Source organism: Manis javanica, chromosome 9, assembly GCF_040802235.1.
Source record: "Manis javanica isolate MJ-LG chromosome 9, MJ_LKY, whole genome shotgun sequence".
Classification (NCBI taxonomy): Eukaryota; Metazoa; Chordata; class Mammalia; order Pholidota; family Manidae; genus Manis; species Manis javanica.
Window position 1 is genome coordinate 85,833,402 of NC_133164.1, and position 17,722 is coordinate 85,851,123.

Below are 17,722 nucleotides of genomic sequence, written 5' to 3' on the forward strand. Positions count from 1 at the left end.
CAAAGTTTTACTAGATATTGTCCTTCTGAAATAAGTGAGTTTTTAGTAGAATAAAATTCATCATAGCTAAATAGTTTTTATAAGTGCACATCTTAGGGAGAAGTCTATAACTTTACTGATTCTCATAAAGGTTTTGATTCATAAAAGATTAAAACCATCATTCCATAGATTTGACACTAAAGGTCTGTAGAAAGAATTCCTCTAACAAATGACAAATAGTAATTAAAGTTCAAGCAAAAATTCAGCTTATAAAATCATTATCAATAAGTGTTCATTCACTATTCTGTGCATCATTGACAAAACTTCTAATTTGGGGTCTTTTCTAGAAATTTCTCAATCAAAATTAACAGTGCAAAATAACAGCTCAATGTGCTTTTTGATAAAACACATAGTATTCTTATTGTTAAGCCTTCCTTTTATTAAATAATATCAGTAACACTTTCCAGTATTTTAAATCTACATGCTTAGTAGCTCATAAAGAACTAACAATACTGAAAGTGTTTCAGAGTTTTAACTCATTAATTCCCATTATTCAATGTCTAAAAAATATGCATGACAATGTATACCTAAACTCTGGCTATTCACCTTAAACTTTACCATCATGCCACTCAGTTTTATATTTCTTCTAGCAGTGCTATTTTAGTGAAGTGTTTTATGAAGATCAAATTCAATGTTTGGCAGTGAATTTATTTTAATCTTTTATAAATTGGTCCTAAGCATCTCCTCAACATCAATAAAATTGAAAAATCCTTCTTATTAAAATAGCATTTTATATATTCTGAAGGCATCTTAATATGAATTTTATGACTAGTTGTCTAATTTCTTTTATTGGAATAAAGTTGATATACAGTATAATATTGGTTTCAGATGTGCAACATAGTGACTCGATAATCATACACATTCTGAGATGCCTGCCACAATAAGTCGAGTTACTTCATTATTGTACCAAGATATTACAGTATTATTGGTTATATTCTCTATGTTGTATTTCCAAACCTATGTCTAACTTATTTTACAGTTTGCAGTTTGAATCGCTTTATCTTCTTCACCTGTTTCACTCATGCCCCTATCCCTGTGGTAACCAGCAGTCTGTTGTCTATATTTGCAGGTCTATTTCTTTTTGTTTGCTTTGGTTTTTAGATTTCACAGATAAGTGAAATCAAATGGTATTTATCTTTCTCTGACTGGCTTATTTCACTTAGCATGATACCCTCTAGGTCCATCCATGTTGTCACAAATGGAAAGATTTCCTTGTTTTTGACTAAGTAATATTCCACTGTGTATATGTATCACTCTTCTCTATCCATTTACCTGTTGATGGGCATTTGGGTTGCTTCCATATCTTGGCTATTGTAAATAATGCTGCAAATGAACATAGGTGTGCATAAATCTTTTCAAATTAGTGATTTGTTTCCTTTGGGTAAATTCCCAGAGAGTTGCTGGGTCGTATGACATTTCTGTTTTTAGTTTTTTGAGGAACCTCCATACTGCTTTCTGCATTGGCTACACCAACTGACATTCCCAACTACAGTGTAGGAGAGTTCCCTTTTCTCTACATCCTCACCAACACTTATTATTTCTTGTGTTTTGGATAGTAGCCATTCTGACTGGTATGAGGTAATATTTGAAAGCTCTATTATTCTTAAGACAACATCAAAGAAAATATTTTATCTTCTGGGAAGTTGGGAAGAATTATAAACCATACAACCATCCTTATTATCTCTGATTATTTTGTTTTGCCTTTGGTCCTCAGGGATAAATAAGGCTACCTCTGCTCTCTAAAATGTTAATCCCCAAGAATCTAGACAAAATAAAACCTCCATATATTTTCACTAATTGAACTTCTATATTACAGTCAATATATTAATTCTGTAACTAATTTGAATACAGCCCTATGATAAAGACATTTTAGTTTTAGTTTCATATTCTATGCTTATTATCTAAAATGGAAATCGTTTTTTACCTCTATTTGAAATATCAAAAGGAAAAGGTATATGTCAAGCATTTTAGAATATCTTTATCTCAGGAAAGATTATAAAAAAAGGTTGAATGCCTACTATGGCCAGATTACACTCATGAGTTCAAAAGAGCACATTTGTCTTTATAGAACCAATAGTTTAATTTCTCTCTTGATCTGGACAAATTACATTCCAAAGTTATCAGAGAATGAATGCATATATTAAATCACTATAAAAAATATCTGAAATCATAGAAAATAGGGGAGGCCCAGAAATGAAAACACAAAGTTTATCTAGATGGTTGAATGGGAGAAGACATGGTTGCCAAATAAACTAAAATGGTGAGATTCACAATAATTTCAGGGAAATTTCTAAAACAGGTTATTTGTAAGCCACATGACCATCCCAAGAGTGTACAGCAGGTGATTTTTGACCTTTTAGGAAAAGTATCCTTAAGTATATCATTTGTTAAATAACTTGTCAATTGTAATATACTATTTCTATTGCATTTTTCCTAAGGGAATGTCTAGGCTGAATTCTGTGGAACTTGGAGACAGCTACTACTTCTCTTAGAGTTCTATGCCACGTGGTCATTAGTATGTAGCTGAACCCAACTTTAATTTTAACTTAATTAAAAACTAACCCTGCATGACCCTCTCTGAACATCATTGCATTATTTCATCTGTACAAATCAATCTTTTTCCTTCTTTGTGTGTTTATTCTAGATTAACCCAAGTAGAATGATTTTTTCCCTCATTGTTTTTAAACTTCCATCAAAAACAAAGAAAGTTTCCTTACATGTACCTTTAACATGTGTTCAAAAGAGACACTAAAAGTTTCAAAGGAAGAGAAATTTGATGAACTTCAAATGAAGAGAAGCTCAGGAAATAACAGAATATGATAAGGAACAAGAAATTGAAAATGGACCAAAAAGAGAAGAGTTTGAATAAGAAAAATTACCATAATTTCCCTCCAAATACTGTTGTAACTATTTGATAAAGTTGACGAAGGAAACAAAAGGAGGTTGCTTTGTTGCCCAAATTACAATGACCCATAGTTAGGTTGGACTGGGAAAATTGGCTGAGCTCTGGGGCCAAGGGCTTCTTTCTCCTTTACCTGAGATGTGAACGCATTTGCATTAATTGCAGTCAGAAGAGTTTGAAGAAAACAGGTCCAGACACTGGTTTTTCTGTTTAAGTATGGAGAATACAAGTGATATGTAGGCCTCCTTTTATAGATGCCCTTGTCATGCAATACAAAGAGAGAACATGAGCATTTCTTAAGAAAGCAGGCAGAAGGAAAGGGGCTGGGTGCCTTCTGCCAATTCAGTGGACTCTTAGTGCCTCCTTTTCCCATTATTTAAATCTTGGAATGATCCTGGAATAGTCACCCTCTACAAAAAAGTCACCTGAAGAAGACTGAAAAATAATTCTAGCAAACATTTTAACACAATGGGGATGAGACTAAGAAAAATGGGATCTATACTATTTCCTTTGCATTCAAAAAGAAAATCTGCTACCCAGAAATCTTTAATAAGCTGCTTTCATCTTTTAACTCAGTTAGCAAACTAATTGCAATTGCCTTTGATTTATCAGATGAATTAGGCTATACAATATAGAAACCTCTCATTCTAACATTCATAAAAAAGAAATCTCTTTAAGGTTTTAATAAATGAAAGAAAGGCAGTTTCTTTCTAGGGAGATACTAAAAAGTTTCTGGAACAAACACTACTTAATTCCTTTATTTCACTGGTGATTTGGAAAATGGTTGATGATTAAATTTCAGAGCAAAATATATATATACACACACATATATATATATACTTTATTGTGCCTTGTTACTCAAAATGTGGTCCACAGACCAGCAACAGTGTCCTATAGGAACTAAGCAGAAATGCAGATTCTCAGGCTCCATCCCAGTCATAGTGAATCCAAGTCCACCAAGTGCCTCATACACAATATTTGTACTTTAAATGTTAATGGCTTTGGATTATAAGTGCAAGTCATTTAAACTTATAGGGCATCAGTATCTCATGTGGAAAATGGATTTGCTACGGTAATGTACATCCCTTTTCTATCTTATGCAATATTAGGCCTAATAAAAAAGATTTTTAAAAAAATATCAACATATAGGAGGCAGAGCCAAGATGGCGGTGTGAGTAGAGCAGCGGAAATCTCCCAAAACCACATATATTTAGGAAAATACAACAAAGACAACTCTTCCTAAAAGAGAGACCAGAAGACACAAGGGAACATCCAGACCACATCCATACCTGTGAGAACCCAGTGCCTCTCAAAGGGGGTAAGATACAAGCCCTGGCATGGCGGGACCTGAGCACCCCTCACCCCAGCTCCAGGCGGGAGGAGAGGAGTCAGAGCAAGGAGGGAGAGGGAGCCTAGGACTGCTAAATAGCCAGCCCTAGCCATCCACACCAGAGCACAGACACAGTGCATGCGTGGGGTCCTGGATACTAGGGAAACAGGACAGTAAGACCTGTGAGCAGATCCCACAGCTAGCGCCCTGCCAAAGGGACAAAGGAAAGCAAGTGCTTTTTGGAAGTCTTAAAGAGACAGGGACCCCAAAGCAGGACGTAAGTGTCCTGGGAAACTTAGTCTAGCAGCAGGGAATCTGGGGAACTCTGGGCACTCTAACCCCCTGGGAAGGAGGGAGCACGGAGGCCCCTCACAGAGATAAATAGCCTCCAGCCATTCCCCCTCCAACACGGCTACACCATATCATAGTAGCAGCCCAAGCAGGCCACACCCAAAGCAACAGCAGAGATAAACTCCATAGCGGCTGGGGAAAAAATCAGAAGCCGCGTCTGCATGCAGTTGCCCAGCACAAGCCACTAGAGGTTGCTGTTCTCCAAGGAGAGGAAGGCCACAAACCAACAAGAAGGGAAGTTCTTCCAGCTGTCACATATGCCAGCTCTGCAAACTATCACTATCGCCATGAAAAGGCAAAATTTCAGGTAGACAAAGATAACAGAGACAACAACTGAGAAGGAGACAGACCTAACCAGTCTTCCTGAAAAAGAAATCTAAATAAAAATCATAAACATGTTGACGGAGATGCAAAAAAATATACAAGAGCTAAGGGATGAAGTCCAGAGGGAGATTAAAGACATCTGGAAGTAGATTACAGAAGTGAAGCAAACTCTGGAAGGATTTATAAGCAGAATGGATAAGATGCAAGAGGAAATTGATGGAATAGAAACCAGAGAACAGGAATGCATAGAAGCTGATGCAGAGAGAGATAAAAGGATCTCCAGGAATGAAACAATATTAAGAGAACTGTGTGACCAATCCAAAAGGAACAATATCCGTATTATAGGGGTACCAGAAGAAGAAGAGAGAGAAAAAGGGATAGAAAGTATCTTTGAAGAAATAATTGCTGAAAACTTCCCCAAACTGGGGGAGAAAATAATCAAACAGATCACAGAAATACACAGAACTCCCAACAGAAAGTACACAAGGAGGACAACAACAAGACACGTAATAATTAAAATGGCAAGGATCAAGGAAAAGGCAGAGTTTTAAAGGCAGCTAGAGAGGAAAAGGTCAACTATAAAGGAAAACCCATCAGGCTATAATCAGACTTCTCAACAGAAACCGTAGAGGCCAAATAGAATGGCATGATATATTTAATGCAATGAAACAGAAGGGCCTTGAACCAAGGATACTGTATCCAGCACCATTATCATTTAAATATGAAGGAGGGATTAAACAATTCCCAAACAAGTTAAAGTTGAGGGAATTTGCCTCCCACACACCACCTCTATAGGGTATTTTAGAGGGACTGTTCTAGATGGGAGCATGCCTAAGACTAAACAGATGACACCAGAGAAAAAAAAATCACACCAAAGAAAGCAGACCAACCAAATACTAACTAAAGACAAAAAATAAAATCAACTACCCACTAAAAGCAGTTAAATGAAACACGAAAGAGCACAGGATAAAACAACCAACATATAAACAATAGAGGAGGAGGAATAAGAAGGGAGAGAAGAAAAGAATCTCCAGACAGTATATATAACAGCTCAATAAGCAAGCTAAGTTAGGAAGTAAGATACTAAAGAAGCTAACCTTGAACCTTTGGTAACCACGAATCTAAAGCCTGCAATGGCAATAAGTACATATCTCTCAATAGTCACCCTAAATGTAAATGGACTTAATGCACCAATTAAAAGACATAGAGTAATAGAATGGATAAAAAAGCAAGACGCATCTATATGCTGCTTACAAGAAACTCACCTCAAACACAAAGACATGCGCAGGCTAAAAGTCAAGGGATGGAAAAACATATTTCAGGCAAACAACAGAGAGAAGAAAGCAGGGGTTGCAGTACTAATATCAGAAAAACAGATGTCAAAACAAAGAAAGTAACAACAGATAAAGAAGGACATTACATAATGATAAAGAACTCAGTCCAACAAGAGGATATAACCATTCTAAATATATATGCAAGCAACACAGGAGCACAAGCACATGTGAAACAAATACTAACAGAACTACAGGGGAAACTAGAATGCAGTGCATTCATTTTACAAGACTTCAACAGGCCACTCACCCCAAAGGATAGATCCACTGAGCAGAAAATAAGCAAAATACGGAGGCACTGAACAACACACTAGAACAGATGGACCTATAGAACTCTACATCCAAAAGCAACAGGACATACATTCTTCTCAAGTGCACATGGAACATTCTCCAGAATAGACCACATACTAGCTCACAAAAAGAGCCTCAGTAAATTCCAAAAGATTGAAATTCTACCAACCAACTTTTCAGCCCACAAAGGTATAAAACTAGATGTAATTCTACAAAGAAAACAAAAAGGCTCAAAAACACATGGAGGCTTGACAACATGCTCCTAAATAATCAATGGATCAACTAACAAATTAAGATAGAGATCAAGGAATATATGGAAACAAATGACAACAACAACACAAAGCCCAAATTCTGTGGGAGGGAGCGAAAGCAGTCTTAAGAGGAAAGTATATAGCGATCCAGGCACACTTAAAGAAGGAAGAACAAACCCAAATGAATAGTCTAACATCACAATTATTGAAACTGGAAAAAGAAGAACAAATCAGGCCTAAAGTCAGCAGAAGGAGGGACATAATAAAGATCAGAGAAGAAATAAATAAAATTGAGAAGAATAAAACAATAGAAAAAAAATCAATGAAACCAAGAGCTGTTTCTTTGAGAAAATAAACAAAATAGATAATCCTTTAATCAAACTTATTAAGAGAAAAAGAGAATCAACACACATCAACAGAATCAGAAATGAGAATGGGAAAATCATGACAGACTCCACAGAAATACAAAGAATTATTAAAGACGGCTATGAAAACCTATATGCCAACAAGCTGGAAAACCTAGAAGAAATGGACAACTTCCTAGAAAAATACAACCTTCCAAGAATGACCAAGGAAGAAACACAAAAGTTAAACAAACCAATTATGAGCAAAGAAATTGAAACAGTAATCAAAAAACTACCCAAGAACAAAACACCCAGGCCAGACGGATTTACCTCGGGATTTTATCAGACATACAGAGAAGACATAATACCCATTCCCCTTAAAGTTTCCCAAAAAATAGAAGAGGAGGGAATACTCCCAAACTCATTTTATGAAGCCAACATCACCCTAATACCAAAACCAGGCAAGGACCCCACCAAAAAAGAAAATTACAGACCAATATCACTGATGAATGTAGATGCAAAAATACTTAATAAAATATTAGCAAACCAAATTCAAAAATACATCAAAAGGATCATACACCATGACCAAGTTGGATTCATCCCAGGGATGCAAGGATGGTACAACATTCAAAAATCCATCAACATCATCCACCACAACAAAAAAAAGAAAGAAAAACACCACATGATCATCTCCATAGATGATGAAAAAGCATTTGACAAAATTCAACATAAATTCATGAGAAAATCTCTCAGCAAAATGGGTATAGAGGGCAAGTACCTCAACATAATAAAAACCATATTTGATAAACCCACAGCCAACATCATACTAAACAACGAGAAGCTGAAAGCTTTTCCTCTGAGATCGGGAACAAGGCAGGGATGCCCACTCTCCCCACTGCTATTTAACATAGTACTGGAGGTCCTAGCCATGGCAATTGGACAAAACAAAAAAATTCAAGGAATCCAGAATGGTAAAGAAGAATTTAAACTGTCACTATTTGCAGATGACATGATATTGTACATAAAAACCCTAAAGACTTCACTCCAAAACTACTAGAACTGATATCGGAACACAGCAAAGTTGCAGGATACAAAATTAACACACAGAAATCTGTGACTTTCCAATACACTAACAATGAAACAATAAAAAGAGAAATCGAGAAAACAACTCCATTCACAATTGCATCAAAAAGAATAAAATACCTAGGAATAAACCTAACCAAATAAGTGAAATACCTTTACCCTGAAAAGTACAAGACACTCTTAAGGGAAATTAAAGGGGACACTGACAAACGGAAACTCATCCCATGTCCTTGGCTAGGAAAAAATAATATCATCAAAATGGCCATCCTTCCTAAAGCGATATACAGATTTGATGCAATCCCTATCAAATTACCAGCAACATTCCTCAACGAACTGGAACAAATAGTTCAAAAATTCATATGGAAACACCAAAAACCCTGAATAGCCAAAGCAATCCTGAGAAAGAAGAATAAAGTGGGGGGGAATCTCACTCCCCAACTTCAAGCTCTACTACAAAGCCATAGTAATCAAGACAATTTGGTACTGGCACAAGAACAGAGCCACAGACCAGTGGAACAGAATAGAGACTCCAGACATTAACCCAAACATATATGGCCAATTAATATACAATAAAGGTGCCATGGACATACAATGGGGAAATGACAGTTTCTTCAACAGATGGTGCTGGCAAAACTGGACAGCTACATGTAAGAGAATGAAACTGGATCACTGTCTAATCCCATAAACAAAAGTAAATTCGAAATGGATCAAAGAGTAAGTCATGAAACCATAAAACTCTTAGAAAAAAACAGGCAAAAATCTCTTAGACATAAACATGAGTGACCTCTTCTTGAACATATCTCCCCGGGCAAGGAAAACAAAAGCAAAAATGAACAAGTGGGACTATATTAAGCTGAAAAGCTTCTGTACAGCAAAAGACACCATCAATAGAACAAAAAGTTACCCTACAGTATGGGAGAATATTTTCATACAAGACAGATCCAATAAAGGCTTGATGCCCAAAATATATAAAGAGCTCACATGCCTCAACAAACAAAAATCAAATAATCCAATTAAAAAATGGGCAGAGGAACTGAACAGACAGTTCTCCAAAGAAGAAATTCAGATGGCCAACAGACACATGAAAAGATGCTCCACATCGCTAGTTATCAGAGAAATGCAAATTAAAACCATAATGAGATATTACCTCACACCAGTAAGGATGGCTGGCATCCAAAAGACAAACAACAACAAATGCAGGTGAGGTTGTGGAGAAAGGGGAACCCTCCTGCACTGTCTGTGGGAATGTAAATTAGTTCAACCATAGTGGAAAGCAGTATGGAGGTTCCTCAAAATGCTCAAACTAGACTTACCATTTGACCCAGGAATTCCACTTCTAGGAATTTACCCTAAGAATGCAGCACTCCAGTTTGTAAAAGACAGATGCACCCCTATGTTTATCGCAGCACTATTTACAATAGCCAAGAATTGGACGCAACCTAAGTGTCCATCAGTAGATGACTGGATAAAGAAGATGTGGTACATATACACAATGGAATATTATTCAGCCATAAGAAGAAAACAAATCCTACCATTTGCAACAACATGGATGGGGCTAAAGGGTATTATGCTCAGTGAAATAAGCCAAGTGGAGAAAGAGAAATACCAAATGATTTCACTCATCTGTGGAGTATAAGAACAAAGGAAAAACTGAAGGAATAAAACAGCATCAGAATCACAGAACCCAAGAATGAACTAACAGAGGATCAAAGCCTAATTTGGCTACCCAGAAAATGAATTAAGATACGATATGAAGAAGAACTTCCAACATCAGCATTCTCTGGAAGAGTCCAGAAGATGATCATCAAAAAACTTCAACAAAGATCCTGGCGCTGTTGCAGTTGTAGCTGCATTCATCCCACTGGATCCTGGACTTGCCACTGGAATGAAGAAGGAGATATCTAAGCTGGCCTGTGCATACAGTAAAACAGCAAATTTGACTGGATCTATACTGTCAGAACTCAACCAAGAATTGGGAGAAGTGCAAGTTGAAGTGCTCCAAAATCTTTCGACTATAGACTATCTACTTAAAAGAACATTTGGGATGTGAACAGTTCCCAGGAATGTTGTTTTAATATGTCTGATTTTTCTCAAACTCTTCAGATTTAGTTGAACAATGTCCATCATATCACTGATAAGTTTTCACAAATGCCTAGGGTGCCTAACTGTTTTTCTTGGTTTCACTGGTATGGCAGGTAATTGTAGGTCTCCTTTGGTTATATAGCTGTATTCCTACTATGTTAATGTGTGCCTGCAATTTAATTAGTAGTTTAAAACCTATACACGCTTATGTTGCACTACAAGAAGATATGTCAAAAAAATAATCAATCTTCCCATGTTTTCTTCCGTCTGCTACTTCTATAGCTTTTCTTCTTCCTTCCTAATTACAACTCTTTAGTAGAATTCATGCCTCATATCGAAACTACAGAGTATCATAATTCTTCCAAGTGGTAAAGATACTCAAGATGAATGCTGGGCATAGAAACCACAGGACATAAATCTGCAAAGAAGTAAAAAGCTAACCTTTTCAAACAATATTGCTTCTCTCTCACTTACCAACTTTACATTTCCCTGTATGGCCCCGGAAGATGACTGGTTAGCCAGAGACAGGTAAGATTCCTCAAGGGTGGAACAACCTAAGACAGGCACAGTTGCAGGGGGGCCATCAGGTGAGAAATTGGGGTCAACAGAGGTGAGGCTTAGAACCTCATCCCCCCTGTTTTGAGAGAAATCTTCTGTATCTGTGGATGTTTTGTTGCCCTTGTCTAGCTTGGATTAATACTTAGTCTATAGGCACACACATGATCATCTACATTTACCCTCTTACAGCACTAAATTATGTTTTCTACCTTTATCTTGCATCTACCTACCACTTCAGCATTTTATTAAAATAATAATAATAATAATGATAATAATAATAATAAGGGAGAAATGTGGGATTCACATATAAATCAAGTATAAAAATCAAACAAATAATCATATCTGACTTGATTGTTTATAGTTCATGATGCGTGATCAAAACCGAAAGTTTCTGTGATATGACTGCCCTTGCACTGTTCACCATGTAAGAACTTATTCACTATGTAAGAACTTGTTCACTATGTAAGAACTTGTTCATTATGCTTCAGAAGATTGGAGACTGTTGAAAATTAGGCTTAGGGTTGATTAATGATTGTGCATTGAGTCCCCTATACAGAATTTTATTGTTGTTAACAACCATTTGATCAATAAATATGAGAGATGCCCTCTCAAAAAAAAATATCAACAGATATTATTAAAGGTAATGCAAGTCTATTTATTAAAATAATGTTTTATCATCATCTGATTGATATCAACTTCTGGAGTCTAGATGCCAAATCAACAACTGTGTCCATATCTTACCTCCAAATATCAGGGCATCATAGTACATTTTGGCAATAACATAACTTGAGAGACAATTTCAAAGAAAAGGAATATTATATTAAATAGCAAGATTGTAAAGTTTTAATATGAAATAAGGCTAATGGCTTAGGTATTCAAATTACCTGAGGATTCCATTTGTATATATTAGCATAGGAAATAAATTGACCAAATAATAATTGGACAAGTTATTTTAGAAAAAACTCAACATAAACAGTACTTGGAGAAATGAGGTCAGGGTGTCAAGTAACATTGTTCTTTACTTTTACATTTTGAAGTGGAAGGAATATATACTCAACTACCTCAAAAACACTGTCTCTAGAATTCTTTACTTCTTTTGGCAACAAATCTTTATCTCTGAAAGTATACCTGTACGTGGCTAAGGACATTTGTCTGTGAGCTCCAGAGTCACAGGCAGGCATAGCATTTTGGTTATCACTGGATCTGACACAATGTTTAGAAAGTATCTGCAGAGTCAATATGGCTGTGCTGACCATATATCATTATTTGAAATATGCTGTACCGTTGTCTGTCATAAACCATTAAAATATCCTAATAATTGTATATGCCTCAAAAGCCTATCTCAAGGCTGTCTATCATATCTAGGAGAGGCAAAAAGCCCATTGTCAGTTCTAATATTAGGAACACTGCTAGAATTGTTCAATTCAATTCACTAAAGATATGTTAGGTTCCTGTTACGTCTTTTCAATATACTAGATGCTATGAGAAAGTAAAAGAAGTAAATGCCATGTTTCTTGTCCTTAAGAGGAACTGGTTCAATTGTCGTACATCTATGTGCCATTAAAATTATTCCAAGGAAACATATTCCTCATTCATCCTCAATAAGTCACTAGTGCATTTTTATTGGGTAACTCACATCATAAGAAGGGCAGTTCTCATAAATGTTAGGTCTGAACAAGCAAGAGACTGTAAAGGATCTAAGGGAATCTTAATACTAGGTGAGAAAAGGAAGGAAGAAATCAAGAAGATAAGTAGCACTGTAACTAAAATAATAGTTAAGAATGAAACTGCCTTATAGGGGAATACAACAATGAAAAGAAAAATACTGCCTGGGAAAGAAAAGTCATCGGTAGCTTTTGAAATTTTTCTTTCCTTCTAATCTTATAATATTGATTCAGAAAAAAAACGAGATTAAAAAAAAATCAAGATAGGCATCATGAAGAAATGAGGTGCTGCCTGTGATTAATTGGTCAGAAGATTACCCAATAAATAAGGATAAGAAGAAATATCTTTGTGAAGCCAAGACATCTGCTCCCTATCCTAATTTTTTCGAATAGTTTGGTTAAAGGGAGAGGGGTTTTTATCTAAATTAATGGATAGTATTCGCATTTCAATGGAACTTTTTGAAAGGTGTAATGACCAAAATATTTCAGCAATTTCCTCAGGGATGGAAACAGGAGTTCAATTCATTTCAAAATTCTAAAACAAGTCAATGTAAGAACCCATTCTCATAACACTGAATGAAGCAAGCCTATGGAACAATTCAATAGCAAATCAGTAAACATTCTTAAATGAGAGATTCTTGACATCCTCAGTTATTTCAGCATAATCAAGAGAAGGAAACTAGACCCACATTTACAAACAAATAAGTCAGTTTAAAAGTCTTCAAATGAAACTCAACTACATCCCAAGCGGTGACTGAATGGTAGACTTGCATCTCCATCCTCAAAACTATGTTCTAAAAACTAGGGCAGCTGGATCTGCTGATGAATTTGCCTGCTTTGTACTAGGCTCTTGGTGATCTATGGCTGGCCATTTAACATTTTGCTTTTTGCTTTTTCTTTTTGGGAATGCCCTTGCAATCCTAATTTTTTTTTTTTTTTTTTTTTTATCAACCAGCAATGTACTTTATTACATTTACTGTTTTGAGAACTATCAAAAGAGATGGCGAAAACATACAATAAAATTCAAGATACATTAATGAAAAAAGTATTTAGTAACTTATTTACAGAAAGGAACTTCTTTTTTTTTTTTTTTTTGAGAGGGCATCTCTCATATTTATTGATCAAATGGTTGTTAACAACAATAAAATTCAGTATAGGGGGGTCAATGCTCAATGTACAATCATTAATCCATCTCAAGCCTAATTCTCGTCAGTCTCCAATCTTCTGAAGCATAACGAACAAGTTCTTACATGGTGAACGAATTCTTACAGAGTGAATAAATTCTTACATGGTGAACAGTACAAGGGCATTCATCACAGAAACTTTCGGTTTTGATCATGCAATATGACCTATAAACCATCAGGTCAAATATGAATATTCATTTGATTTTTGTACTTGATTTATATGTTGATCCCACATTTCTCCTATTATTATTATTTTTTTTATTTTTAATAAAATGCTGAAGTGGTAGGTAGATGCAAGATAAAGGTAGAAAACATAGTTTAGTGCTGTAAGAAGGCAAATATAGATGATCAGATGATCAGGTGTGTGCCTATGGACTAAGTATTAATCCAGGCTAGACAAGGGCAGCAAGACATCCACGGATGCAGAAGATTTCTCTCAAAGCAGGGGGGGTGAGGTTCTGAGCCTCACCTCTGTTGATCCCCAAATTCTCTCCTGATGGCCCCCCTGCGACTGTGCCTGTCTTAGGTTGTTCCTCCCTTGAGGAATCTTACCCGTCTCTGGCTAACCAGTCATCTTCCGGGGCCATACAGGGAAATGTAAGGTTGGTAAGTGAGAGAGAAGCCATATTGTTTGCAAAGGTTAGCTTTTTACTTCTTTGCAGATTTATGCCCTGTGGCTTCTATGCCCAGCACTTGTCTCGAGGTATCTTTACCACCTGGAGGAATTATGATACTCGGTAAATTCGATATGAGGCACGAATTCTATTTAAGGTTTGTAATTAGGAAGGAAGAAGAAAAGCTATAGATGTAGCATATGAAGGAAACTTGGGAGGATTGATTATTTCTTTGACATATCTTCTTGTATAGTACCTTAATTATGTATAGGTTTTAAACTACTAACTAATTTGCACACAGATATTAACATAATAGGAATACGGTGACATAAACAAAGCAAATCTATAATTACCAGCCATCTCCAGTGAAGCCAAGAAAACCATTTAGGCACCCTAGGCATTTGTGAAAATTTATCTATGATATGATGGATATTGTCCAACTGTACTTGAACCATCAGACAAATTAAAGCAGCCCATTTCTGGGATCTGTTCACATCCCATATGTTCTTTTAACCATAGATAGTCTATAGTCATGAGATTTTGGGGTGCTACACCTTGCACCCCTCCCAACTCCTGGTTGAGTTCCAGCAGTACAGATCCAGTCAAATTCGTTGTCTCACTGTATGCACATGCCAGCCTAGACATCTCCCTCCTCCTTCTTATGGCAAGTCCAGGAGACGGTGGGCTGGATGCAGCCACAACTGCAGCATCGTCCGGATCCCTGTGGAGGCTTTTTGATGATCATCCCCCGGCACAAGTCCTCCAGAGAGTGCTGATGCCGGAAGCTCCTCCTCATATCGTATCTTAGTTCATTTTCTGGGTATCCAAGCTAGGCCTTGATCTTCTGCGTAGAAACAAACAGAACCTTTGCCCACACTTTGACATGCCCTCTATACCACTGTGCAGAACTCATTGGAGGTCAGCACACAGTAACTGCTTTTTTTTTTTTTTTAATTAAGAGAAAGGAATATTATCAGAAAAGAGTACCTCCATAGCTGATCATCTGACACCCTTTAAGTGATCAACATTAAGGATATTTAAAGCATGCGTTGATCTTTGATTTACCAATAGTTTTATCCTGTTAAGGAGTAATCCCCCTTTTCTTTCTTTCTTTCTTTTTTTTTTTAAATTTTTAATCTACACTTACCTGAAGAATACTATGTTTACTATGCTCTCCCCTATATCAGGTCCCCCCTAACAACCACATTACGGTTACTGTCCATCAGCTTAGCAAAATGTGGTAGAGTCACTACTTGTCCTCTCTGTGTTGTGCAGCCCACCCTCCCCTTTCTCCCTCCCCCCCATGCATGCTAATCTTAATACCCCCCTTCTTCTTCCCCCCCCTTATCCCTCCCTGCCCACCCATCCTCCCCAGTTCCTTTCCCTTTGGTACCTGTTAGTCCATTTTTGGGTTCTGTAATTCTGCTGCTGTTTTGTTCCTTCAGTTTTTCCTTTGTTCCTATACTCCTCAGATGAGTGAAATCATTTGGTATTTCTCTTTCTCCGCTTGGCTTATTTCACTGAGCATAATACTCTCCAGCTCCATCCATGTTGCTGCAAATGGTTGGATTTTTCCACTTCTTATGGCTGAGTAGTATTCCATTGTGTATATGTACCACATCTTCTTTATCCATTCATCTACAGATGGACATTTAGGTTGCTTCCAATTCTTGGCTATTGTAAATAGTGCTGCGATAAACATAGGAGTGCATCTGTCTTTCTCAAACTTGATTGCTGCGTTCTTAGGGTAAATTCCTAGGAGTGGAATTCCTGGGTCAAATGGTAGGTCTGTTTTGAGCATTTTGATGCACCTCCATACTGCTTTCCACAATGGTTGAACTAATTTACATTCCCACCAGCAGTGTAGGAGGGTTCCCCTTTCTCCACAGCCTCGCCAACATTTGTTGTTGTTTGTCTTTTGGATGGCAGCTATCCTTACTGGTGTGAGGTGATACCTCATTGTAGTTTTAATTTGCATTTCTCTGATAATTAGCGATGTGGAGCATCTTTTCATGTGTCTCTTGGCCATCTGTATTTCTTTTTTGGAGAACTGTCTGTTCAGTTCCTCTGCCCATTTTTTAATTGGGTTATTTGTTTTTTGTTTGTTGAGGCGTGTGAGCTCTTTATATATTCTGGACGTCAAGCCTTTATCAGATCTGTCATTTTCAAATATATTCTCCCATACAGTAGGGTTCCTTTTTGTTCTATTGATGGTGTCTTTCGCTGTACAGAAGCTTTTCAGCTTAATGTAGTCCCACTTGCTCATTTTTGCTGTTGTTTTCCTTGCCCGGGGAGATATGTTCAAGAAGAGATCACTCATGTTTATATCTAAGAGGTTTTTGCCTATGTTTTTTTCCAAGAGTTTAATGGTTTCGTGACTTACATTCAGGTCTTTGATCCATTTTGAGTTGACCTTTGTATATGGGGTTAGACAATGGTCCAGTTTCATTCTCCTACATGTAGCTGTCCAGTTTTGCCAGCACCATCTGTTGAAGAGACTGTCATTTTGCCATTGTATGTCCATGGCTCCTTTATCAAATATTAATTGACCATATATGTTTGGGTTAATTTCTGGGGTCTCTAATCTGTTCCACTGGTCTGTGGCTCTGTTCTTGTGCCAGTACCAAATTGTCTTGATTACTATGGCTTTGTAGTAGAGCTTGAAGTTGGGGAGTGAGATCCCCCCTACTTTATTCTTCTTTTTCAGGATTGCTTTGGCTATTCGGGGTCTTTGGTGTTTCCATATGAATTTTTGAATTATTTGTTCCAATTCATTGAAGAATGTTGCTGGTAATTTAAGAGGGATTGCATCAAATTTGTATATTGCTTTCGGCAGGATGGCCATTTTGGCGATATTAATTCTTCCTAGCCATGAGCATGGGATGAGTTTCCATTTATTAGTGTCCCCTTTAATTTCTCTTAAGAGTGACTTGTAGTTTTCAGAGTATAAGTCTTTCACTTCCTTGGTTAGGTTTATTCCTAGGTATTTTATTCTTTTTGATGCAATGGTGAATGGAATTGTTTTCCTGATTTCTCTTTCTATTGATTCGTTGTTAGTGTATAGGAAAGCTACAGATTTCTGTGTGTTGATTTTGTATCCTGCAACTTTGCTGTATTCCGATATCAGTTCTAGTAGTTTTGGAGTGGAGTCTTTAGGGTTTTTTATGTACAGTGTCATATCATCTGCAAATAGTGACAGTTTAACTTCTTCTTTACCAATCTGGATTCCTTGTATTTCTTTGTTTTGTCTGATTGCCGTAGCTAGGACCTCCAGTACTATGTTAAATAACAGTGGGGAGAGTGGGCATCCCTGTCTGGTTCCCGATCTCAGTGGAAATGCTTTCAGCTTCTCGCTGTTCAGTATAATGCTGGCT